Source organism: Trachemys scripta, chromosome 9, assembly GCF_013100865.1.
Source record: "Trachemys scripta elegans isolate TJP31775 chromosome 9, CAS_Tse_1.0, whole genome shotgun sequence".
Lineage (NCBI taxonomy): Eukaryota > Metazoa > Chordata > Testudines > Emydidae > Trachemys > Trachemys scripta.
In genome coordinates, this window is record NC_048306.1 from 4477394 (window position 1) to 4488666 (window position 11273).

General features: G+C 47.2%; 1 long non-coding RNA gene across 4 annotated transcripts in view; it reads right to left on the reverse strand.

The window, feature by feature from the left end:
* Window positions 1-2477: 2477 nt before the first annotated feature.
* The window catches only part of LOC117882862, a 9185-nt gene continuing 389 nt past the window's right edge, over window positions 2478-11273 (reverse strand). The window contains exons 1-3 of one of the 4 annotated variants that reach the window (XR_004647129.1): window positions 9201-10122; window positions 6511-6593; window positions 2478-3974 (exon numbers count right to left, since the gene is read on the reverse strand). This is a non-coding gene — a long non-coding RNA (uncharacterized LOC117882862). Of the gene's footprint in view, window positions 3975-6510; window positions 10123-11273 lie in introns of those variants that run through there. The other 3 variants (XR_004647131.1, XR_004647130.1, XR_004647128.1) reach the window with 3 other exon arrangements.

The following is an 11273-nucleotide window of genomic DNA, read 5'->3' on the forward strand; positions in this document are numbered from 1 at the left end:
AAGTGCTCAGATGCTGCCCTGCTGGCTACAGGTAAAAGCACCATGCCCGATGGGAAGGCTGGGAACACAGAGGGCTGAGAGGTGCTGGGCAAGGTAGTGGTAGCTTGAAGGTGAAAGACTGCAACAAGTTGCTCCTGAAAGGTGAGTGTCTGATGTGCTTCAAAGAAGAGCTACATAAAAAGGGCTTGAGAAGGCAGGTTGCAGGATCAGGCTCCAGCTCTGATATACTCCCTGTGAAAAACGATATTTTTCTACCAGCCCAGCAAATATTACCTGGCGTCTGAAAGCCAAGCTGAGTTATTCTCTACTTGTGCCTTATCACCAGCAGTAGAGCTTGTCCAGGCAAAATGTCCAGTGATTTTAATAGGAGTTTGCCAGAGACAGGCGCTCAGGACTGGACACTTGGGTACCTAAGAGGTGTCGCGATTTTCAGAGGCACTGAGCACCCCGCCTGCTCTTGAGGGCTTACACGTGGGAGGAGGTTGCCGCCTTTTCTTTCGGAGGCGCAGCTCCCCCAAACCCTCCGCTCCCCCCGCCTCCTCTACAGAAACGTCCCGGCTTCACCCGCCCACACCCCACTCCGAAGCGCCAGCCCCTGTTGCTTTGCTCTCCACCTTCTTACTCGGAAAACTGCCCGTTCCCAGCTGCAGCCGTGCTCGGGGCAGGGATCAGCGCGCCCGCCGGAGCGCCACGGGGCTGCGGCCAGCCCGGGCGGTGCGCCCCGAGGAGCGGTACCCAGCACTGGCCGCTCCCCGGGGGGCTGGAGAAGCGAGGCGGGAGCCAGGGCCGGGAGCGAGTCCCCGCACCGTGCGGCTCGGGCGCTGGGTTCAGGATTTCCCGGTTTACATGTTGCCTGGGGCAGGATCCCGCCCGGCGCCTCTGCCGTCGGGGCTGGGCGGTCACGTCCCTCGCGGAGCTCCCCACGCCCGGGGCCTCCCACCGACAGGCGCGGGCAGGAACCGCCCTGGCCCGGCCTTGCAGGCGGCGCCTCTCCCGCAGGAGGGTCGGGTCGGGTCGGGTCCGAGCCCCGACAGCCCCGGGCGGCCGCAGAGACCCCGGGGACCCCACGCGCGGGTTCTGGGCGCCGGAGCCAGGCGGCAGCGAGCACGTGGCGGGTGTGAACGGGCGGGAGCGGATCCCAGACCCGCCCCGCTGCGGGGCCGGCGCGGAGAGGCCCCGGGGCCCCGCTGCGTTTCCCCCAGGCCGGGGTCAGAGGCCGGGTTGGGGCCGGCCCCAGGGCGGTGTCCGGACCCGCTCAACCCGGGGGCGAGGGCTCTGCCCAGCCGCCCAAACCCCCGACTGCAGCGCGGGACGCCCCGGGCGGAGCCTTTGCCCGGAGTCGGGCTCCGGATCCTTCGGGAGCGGGGCCCGGGCTGTGGCCGAGCGCCCCCGGGGCAGGACCCCTGCAGGTGCCGCTCGAAGGGAGCAGCGCCTGGGAGCTCCCGGCCGGGCTCAGGGGGACCCCAGCGGCGGCGGATGGACGGAGCCGGCTGACACCCCCCGGGCACCCAGCCAGCTCGGGGGAGGCCGGGCCGGGATCCCCGGGACACGTGCTCGCTCGCCCGCCCGGCCCCCTGGCGGCTTCGGGCTGCGCTGCAGGGCCCCTCGGAGCGACCAGCGGCGCTGTAGCTGCAGGGCGGCCTGGCGGGGGCGCCGCAGCCACGCCCGCCGCTCGGGGCACTGGGCGTTAGCAGCTCGCTGGGGCCCGGCGGCTCCCGGGGAGCTCGCAGCCCCTTTTTCCCAGGTAGTTTCCCCAGCGGGCCGGGACACTGAGCCGGAGGCTGCCGGGAACCACAGGCGCTTTCCAGCACCTTGCAGGGAACAAACTGAGCCCCTAGGCAGCCGGCTGGCGGCATTGTTCGGTCCGTGGCAAAGCTCTAGGGTTCAGCTCCCCCCCTCAGAGAAGGTGGTGCCTACCCCAGCCTCTGGTGAGCCACCCCAGAGCACCGGCTCTACGCTCCCCAGGGGGTAGGGCCCAGTTTGTCCAGCCTAGCCTAGAGCAGCACCTCCAAGGAAGAGGGAGGCCAGTCCAGGGCCCTGGCGAGTGCAGCTTTTATTCTTAGCCTGGCCCCCACTTGCCAAGACGTGGGTCTGTGATGACCCACCAGCCCCACAGCTCAGCCAGGCAAGCACCCATGACTCTGCCCACCCTCAGCGAGTCATGAGCCAGCCCCCACAGCTGGCCCTGGCCATCGCCACCCTCTTTCTGCGCTCATGCGGACGGCCCATGGCCTGCCCAGCCAGCGCTCCTTGGGTTCTTATTCTACGGCACCAGTGGCGGCTGGAGCACATTCTGAATCGGGGGGCTGCTGTTAATAAACTGCATTAAGATAGCCGCGATTCAGAGAGTGAAGTGAACGTATGGGCTAGGTTAGGGAGAAAAGAGCTCGGCTAGCAGATCTTTCCCTACCCATCCTTCAAACGCCTCTTGCTTCCATCTCCTGCAACACGCGCCCATTAATGATACACAGCTCACGAACAGTTTTTCACACCTTTATATTAATATGTTCTTAAATCAGATCTACAGGCCAGGAAACCTCTTAATACCCCTCTTAAAAACCTGATCATACAGCATCTCCCCGACTTTAACAGTGCGATGTTGTTGTTTTGTTGCCCTAGGCACCACAGGCTGGTAGCAACAGCACTGGTTCCTGCCGTGGGCACGACCATCCAGCCGCACTAAAGCAGCAATGCAATACTGGAGAGCAGCTAGGCAATCCTAAACTCCAGTATTTACGTGCTGCTAGAGCACTGCTGACATGCTTCCATTGTAAAGAGGTCTCCGTGACTTCCAGAACCCCTTTTTTACAATCCCTGCTGGTTGTCCTACTACCTATAATTTGTTATTTGTCTTAAACAGAGGAAAGAATGTTGGACAAAACAGGAAGCAGGATTACTTCAAGCAACATGCAACTGGGATAAGCCAACTATGAAGACACAACATGAAAGATGACTGAGTGTATTAAGATGAAGCTATTGCAGATATTGGAAGGTGATGAAATATTGAACAATCACATGGCCTGTGATCGGGTCAACAGGTTAGAATACTGCAAATCCCTGGGCCATTTTAGGCAAATTCACCAAAGACGTAAAACCAAGACTATCTTTGCAGGCTGGAAAGAAAGCGTTCATGTTAAAAGCACTACAAAAACATATCTAAACATACCTGTTCAACTGATCTAAGAGATATATGAGAATGTGGTAGCTTCCACGGCTGACACCCAGAAGCTCCCTTTCTTGTCTATCCTTGAGGTAATGAGGCAGCCCAGAATGGTCTGTATCTCCTTGTCCCTACAAACCATGATGTGCTGCTACATCTCCTCAAAGCCCAACAATGGTGAAATTCCAAATGGTATTTTGACTATTTTTTTTTTAACATGATATAAGGTACTGAAGATCACAATACAATCCAATGAAGACATTTTTAACATTCACTTATTACACAAAGTTAAATGTTCTTCAATCCTGTTCTACCAGAAAGTCTGCAACTAAAAAAGAGAGCAAGTAGTTATACAAGAGTATCATGACTGCAATCATTTAAAAAAAAATAAAAACAACCCACTTCATTTGCCCAACATACACAGTAGACTTGTTGCAGTTAACTACATTTTCAGACCAGCTAGGTCTCCTGCCCCCCCCCATCCCCCATACTACTTTTCTGGGAAATTTAAATAGTCTACAGCTTTTTGTGTGTGCGCACTGCATATACTGGGCTTGGTGCTAGGGAGATCTAACACGCGGGGATAACTGTGTAAGAAACAGCTATAGTGCTCAAGTGTTTGCCATTTCCCAGAATTATTTCGATTTAGATGATCCAGAGTCCTCAGTTTCAGGACATAATTTGAAGCAAATATTTCTCTTTTTCTGTTTGTTTTTAGGGTCCATGCAGCTCAGATTTTACCTTTCAAATTTGGATGAAGTCAGCGATGAGAAATGATCACAGCTGTCTTGAAATTTTTCAGAACATTCCCTGCCTAGGCAGATAGGGAACAACAAACTTTTGGAAGAGACAAGGGGGGAGAAGAGAAGGAGGGTGGAGTAAGTTTTTTTGTGGGGTCCCTGACTTCACAGTGTACAACCTTAAGATGGAATTACAAGTTAGCCTAAGCCCCAGTACAGATGGCTTGACATATCTGCATTTTTTTTTTGGACATTTTCACAGTTATGTGATAAATAAGTTAGGAGCAGTACTAACAGGTCTATGTTCTTCCAACTCATCTTCTTAGGGCTTGTCATCATGAAAAAAATAGGAACAGTGTTAGAAATATGGCACTGAGATGTCTCCTCCAATGATATGCTATCACCTGTGCTAAGCACTCTGAATAAATTTTTGGGGTCCATGTTATCTCTCCCCCCCCATTTAAACAGAACTTTAAAATGGGAATTCAAAAGCTCTAATTTATGCAAATGGACACTACTGCTTTTTTGCTAGCAGACCTATTTTGCTTTCTCACTTTAATACTGGTATTGTCAGCCAAACAACTCTAAAAGGGTGAATGCTACTTAACCCTTTTTTGTACTGTTTCTCTAACAATATCTTGCTTGACTGTATCTGCTTAGTCGGATTAAGAGAGGAAATAAAACAGTACCCAAAAGGGTAAGTGGTTTCGTTTAATAAGCAAAAATAAACAAGTCCTCAGTTCCAGAACTCTGTTTTGATTCTAGATCAGGGTGGGCAAACTACAGCCCAGGGGCCACACCCACCCCTCAAGCTCCTGACAGGGAGCAGGGTCCGGGCCTTGCCCCACTCCATGTGGCTCCTGGAAGCAGTGGCATGTCCCCCCTCTGGCTCTTATGCATAGGGGAAGCCAGGGGGCACCGCACGCTGCCCTTGGGCCAAGCACTGCCCCCACAGCTCCCATTGGCTGGAAACTGCGGCCAATGGGAGCTACAGGGGCAGCGCCGGCGGACACCAGAGCCACCTGGCTGCGCCTCCACGTAGGAGCTAGAGTGGGGTCATGCTGCTGCTTCCGGGAGCTGCTTGAGGTAGGCACTCCCCGGAGCCTGCACCACTGGCCCCCTCCCACACCCCAACCCCCAGCCCTGATCCCCCTCCCGCTGTCCGAACCCCTTGGTCCCAGCCCGGAGCCCCCTCCCACACCCTGAACTCCTCATTTCTGGCCCCACCCCAGAGCCCTTACCCCTTCTTGCACCCCAACCCCTAATTTTGTGAGCATTCATGGCCCGCCAGACAATTTCCATACCCAGATGTGGCCCTCGGGCCAAAAAGTTTGCCCACTCTTGTTCTAGATTGAGATTCAAGTTATAGAATGATGATCTCAAGGGATTGGGTGTGCAGAACTCCCCAAATCCTTAAAAAAAATCAGCTTCTAAACCAAGAGGGCAAATAAATCCTGCCTTTTAAAAAGAAGGGTGACATTTCCAAGCCACTGCCAATCTATTACCCCCAAGCTCTTACTTGGAGAAAAGAGAAAGTCAGTTTTCACCCTGTAAATAGGGTTATTTGGGAGAGGAACGCAAGCCCAGTAGAGATGTACAACATAATACACATATGAGAAAATATTGTTACCAACGCAAGCCAACAGATCAAGTCTCTCAAATGGCATAATGCTATTAATCATCTCATGCAGTATAATTAGGTTTTTTTGTTTTGTTGTTTAAATAGCCAGTTTTGTACTTTGCATAAATCAGTACTGAAGTAAAGACGGTAAGTTAAGAGCATCTTCCCCGAGGGAGCTTTGGCTAAGGACTCTCTCTTGCTGTTAATTGCAGGTTCACTTCAGTAGGAATTCCATATATCCAGCACCTCGAGGCTAGATCCTAAAGCAGGGGTGGGCAAGCTTTTTGGCCCGAGGGCCACACTGGAGTATAGAAATTGTATGGCAGCCCATGAGTGCTCATGAAATTGGGGTTGGGATGCGGGAGGGAGCTCTGGGTTGGTGTGGTGGTTCTAGGAACCGGGTAGGGGTGCAGGCTGTGGGGTGGGGCTAAGGATGAGGGGTTTGCAGTGCAGGAGGGTGCTCTGGGCTGGGACTGAGGGGTTCGGAGGGGGATCAGGACTGGGGCAGGGGGTTGGGGTGCGCAAGGGGGGGGGAGGGGTGGCTCAGGAGTGCAGGCTCCTGGCGGTGCTTACCTCAAGCAGCTCCTGGAAGCAGCAGCATATCCCCCCTCGGGCTCTTATGCGGTGGCGCAGCCAGGTGGCCCTGCCGTACGCTGCCCCTGCAGCTCCCATTGGCTGCGGTTCCTGGCCAATGGGAGCTGCGGGGGCAGCGTGTGGAGAGGAGCTCCCTGGCTGTCCCTGTGTGTAGGAGCCAGAGGGGGGACATGCCGCTGCTTCCGGGAGCAGCACAGAGCAGCCTCCGACCCTGCTCCCTGGCTTGAGTGCCGGAACGGGGGAAAGCCCCAGAACCTGCTCCCCAGTGGGAGCACAAGGGCTGGATTAAAATGGCTGGCCGTCCAGATGTGGCCTATGGGCTGTAGTTTGCCCACCCCTGCCCTAAGGGTACTTGAAAAGTTATTGGCTATATTAGGTTTACCTTTCCAACTCACCTGGACTGAACGCAATGATGCATCAGTTTGTTCTGCAAATAAAACTCTCTTTGGACACAATTTAACTTCTTTTTCAATATGAACTAGAAAACAACAAAGTAGAGTTTATAAAGTGTTCCAACAGATTGTACCTTAGACAGGTGATATACATTATAGTGCACTGACTAATCAAACAGCAATCAATTTTTTTGCCAGTTAGGCCTAAAAACAAAGACTATTAAAGGCTTTAATGTGTGCTCATCCTATCAGCGGGGGGAGGAGGGGGGGGAAGCGAGGGGACTCCCGCTTTCATTCCAAAATCCACTGTAATACAAAGATAAGTATTTAAACAGTGCTGCAGCAAATCTATCCCTTCCCTCATCATTGTACTATCATTTATATAATACCAGGATCACTGAAGACTGGTTGCCTGGATTTTGCTTATTAGGAATTATACACAATCCATACTAATACGCGTAATGGCATTAGGAACAGTAATATTAGGAAGGTTGTTTGCAATGAGTTCTCTATGTAGAATTCGTATTGGAAGAAATTGCAGTTATGAGGGTGAGTTGGGCTCTATGACCTAATGCATAAAAATACCACACAAAAATATGATGAAAAAGGAAGTGTCACCACTTCATACATTTGCTTCATACACAATAGCAACAGAAGCAGATCTGTTGGACAGACCAGATGAAAAGAAAAACCCTTATTTATGTTGATTTTAAAGATATACAACCATTAAACAAGAACATTAAAATACAGTCCATCTCGTCTGCAATGAAGGGGATCAGAAATTGAGGCTAGGTACCTCATGCCTTCATCTGGCAGCAATCTCATCTTACTGTGGGAGGGAGGGGGGGGAGAAATAGAGTGAACAACACAGCGCTCTCTCGCAACACCCTTCAAGCAACCCAGAAGAGCATTTATTGTCTCTCTAGTTTCATACAGTCCTCAGCCGTGAGAGCAAGACAGGCCAGTCAGAAATTAGTCAAATAGGGAGAAGCTTGTTCACGTATCTAACATCTTTTGAGCACGTGACAAAATATTAATTAAGACTCACAACATTCCATTACATTTATTTTACCGACTGAAACTGAGGCTTAGCAGTTAGGTCACTTGCTGTTGCATTTTCTACCAGCAAGCAGGAGACTACAATTGGTATAATTTAAACTCCAGAAAATACTGAGGCAGAAATTTCTGCAGGTCAGATACACCAGATTTATGGCAGTGATGTATATAGGCACAATTAATATTTCTGGATAACTGGGCATTTTGGATATGCAGATGTCCACTGTAATGTTGTCCCTAGGATAATACCTATACGGTGACTGCTTGCCAAGGTACAATGGGGTGTATGAAAACTCTCTTTCAAAGCAAGAAGGCACCTCTTAAAAATCAAAACTGATGAAAGAAAACAGGGGTACCTTATAAAAAAGAAAAGGACTGAAAGGTATAAGTATTAGGACCAAGGGTGAGACAGACAGATGGATGGATGGACGGACACCCACCCCACTTTGCTAACTTGCTTAGTCTCCATTTCAGTGCTAGGCAAAACCAAAACCAAGAAAACATTGTTTCCTATATACTCAGAATAAAAAAGATCAGCTATCAAATTGGCTAGTTAGGAGACATTTGACACAGCAGAAACACTAAAATTTTGTCATTTCGGGGGGGGCGGCGGGGGGGGAGAAATCAGACAAGTCATTTACTTTCTAAAAAATATTTAAAACTAATCATCCTCATTGCAATCTGAAAATAGATATCCAACAAATAAGACACTACTCATTTTGAATATGGTGATGAAACAAAACTAAAGTGGTGAGTCCCACCCACTTAAATAGTTCATAGCTGACTGTGCTCGTAAGTCAGTCATTTTCATCTCAGTTTTAATTTGAACAATGGAATTTAAACTGTAAAGTATTAATATTCACAAATGTAGTTAATAGGCAGAAACATACCCTATGTTTTATCGACAACCGTCACCTGTTTTTCACTATTAAATTTCCTAACCAATTCAACTCACAGACTGCCGAGATTGAGCTGAGGATATGTAAAGAGAATTACTATCTATTAAATTAACAGCTCACTGTATTAATAGATGTATCATAGTGAATTTTTTTTCCTTTGCACCGACATCTCAAGTGAAACTAATCTGCATGCAAAGTATCGTGCAACAATCACTACTAAGCACTCTTTACTGGGTAGCAAGGTACCCATATAAAAGTGAACAAAATAATTTTAATTTTATATATATATAAAAAAATAAAAAATAAAAAACTGGGTGAAGATTAAATTTTGATATTTTCCAGTGCACTTGTATTGAAAGTACTGAATCGATCCTCTCACCACCACAAATTAACTTCTACTATTTCTCTTAAAATAAAAAGCATTATAGGAACATAAATACATACGAGCTGCAACCTAAGCTTTGGCACATTCTACCTTTAAAAGTAACGTGATTAAGTACTCAACTTCTCTTTTAAGGTAGTATTGGGAATGGAACAGAAAATTGGATACCAAACTGTTACAATAAAGTGCATAATCATTTGATTTTTAAGAAGATATTAAAGCTTCTAGTTTTACAAAATTAAGAACTTGATCCTGCAAACGCTGACATGACTAGTCTAATTTATTTAAATGAGTCTATTCATGTGAGAAAGGACTACTTGGACTTGCAAGGCCTGTAAGATCAGCTCCTAACTTACTGTACTTCAGAACGTCAGTAAAATTCCCAGGATCCAGTTTTTTCTCAAAACTGCAGAACTGAAGAACAGTACGGTGCTTCTTGGTTCCATTTTTATCACCGTCATCTCATCCAGTTTTAAATAATAAGGTAAGGATCTGGAACCTGAACTCCTAAAATGTTTATTTGTTAAGAACAAAAAGAAAAACTATGGATTTGTTGTTGTGATTTTTTTTTTGTTTTGGTCAGATGAATATTCATTCAAAGCATAATGAGCATGCAGTAATTACATTCTTCACATTTGGATCAGTTTCCTTAAAGCCCACCTAAAGCTTCCCTCCTATATTCTGTAAGCATTTACTGTATTTGCAGTTCACTGTTTTACTAGGTTCCTATAAAAATGGACTCTTTGGGGTTATTAAATATTCATAAAGATGGTGAACAATGAAGTTCTTTTGATTTCTTCAGATTATGCTGAAGACAGACAGATGTTGGCACACCTACGTATGTATATGTAACAGTACATTTTTTTAAAAAATATTTATTTTGCACGATTGTTGTTCTAGCTTTGGGAAATTATTTTCCTATATACTGAAAAATTGCTTTTACTTATCTGATATTTTCATGCAGTAAAAAATATGCACAAATTATACACATTGCTCACCTCACTGTAAACAGGCAGAAAGACAGTAACTCATCTAACCAAAACATAATTTAGAAGTTCACATGCTTGCCAGGATATTCATATTTCCTGTACGAAACAGGTCGGTAGAAAACTGTTAAATACTTAGGGATTTTTTGTTTATCTCCCCTTCTCTCAATTATTTGGCACTTTAGACAGTCTTAAATTATTATAATAATCTACTACTTTATATATATTCATGTATTTATATTTTTATGAGAATTTAGTCATCAACTTTTCCACAACTAATAAATTGTTTAAAATAATGTTAATTCTGGAATTTTTAGTAAGTTACATGTGTAACAAACAATCCAATATTTTAAAAAAATATTCTGATACCAAATTAGATATGAAATATAAATTAAAATTTTAAATTACAATAGACATTTCTACAAATAATAAAAATATTACATACAATAATATTTTGAAACTAAATTTTAGTACAGTAGAAATTAAATTGTTACTCGTTGGCAGTTATTAGAAAATCAAATTTTTCAAAACAGAATTTGGGGAGGGAGTGGGAGTCTTAGATCTACAAATTAACGTGTCACTTTTCACACTTCCAGACTGTCAAAACAAACGTGAACAGAATCACACGGTTTATCCCACAAGATACAATAGCTTTAAAACACTATAAAACTCAGTTTTAAGCACGTTAAAAGCTTTCAGAAGCAGAACTGGACAATCTAAATTAGATTTTAATCCTGAATCCAGTCATTTAATTACAAAATACTTCGGTATTGTTGACAAGCCAATAAAAAAAACTGCTGACGTTCCCCCTCAATAAAACAAGAAGCATATACTTGAAAAATGGACCTTTTGTTAAAAAAAAACTGCATTAAAATGTATACATCACCAGTAACATGTATACAAACAAGTTACAGATCTAGTTCCCCAAAACGTTTAGTTTAACAATGTTTCCGTATAAACTCGTTCCGAAAACAAAAGTCGAATTGAAAATGCCGTGGGTTGAACGTGTCCACACGCGGCCAAATTACACTCCCAATCCCTTTTGCAATTTTTCAACTGCTTGGATTGAATTAATTCGTCCCGTCTTTTAACCCGTCCCTTCCCGGCGGCCGGCAGCTCTGTAACGGCCTGTACCCTAGACCCTCCCCCACCCCTCGCTTGGGGGGGGGGGGGCTGCACGTGCCCCCCGGGAAGGCAGGTTACAAAGTGTCTCCTGTCACTTCTCAACTGCGTCATTAGCTGATACAATAGCGAGGGCATCGATCGCAGGCCGAGTGTCGTCAATGGCAGGGGGCGTTGGGAAACCTGCGCTGGGTGTGAACGGGGCAGTGTGCGGGGGGGGTCCGGGGCTGGAGGCGCTGGGTGTGAGCGGGGCAGTGTGCAAGGGGAGGTCCGGGGCTGGCGGCGCTGGGGGTGAACGGGGCAGTGTGCAAGGGGAGGTAA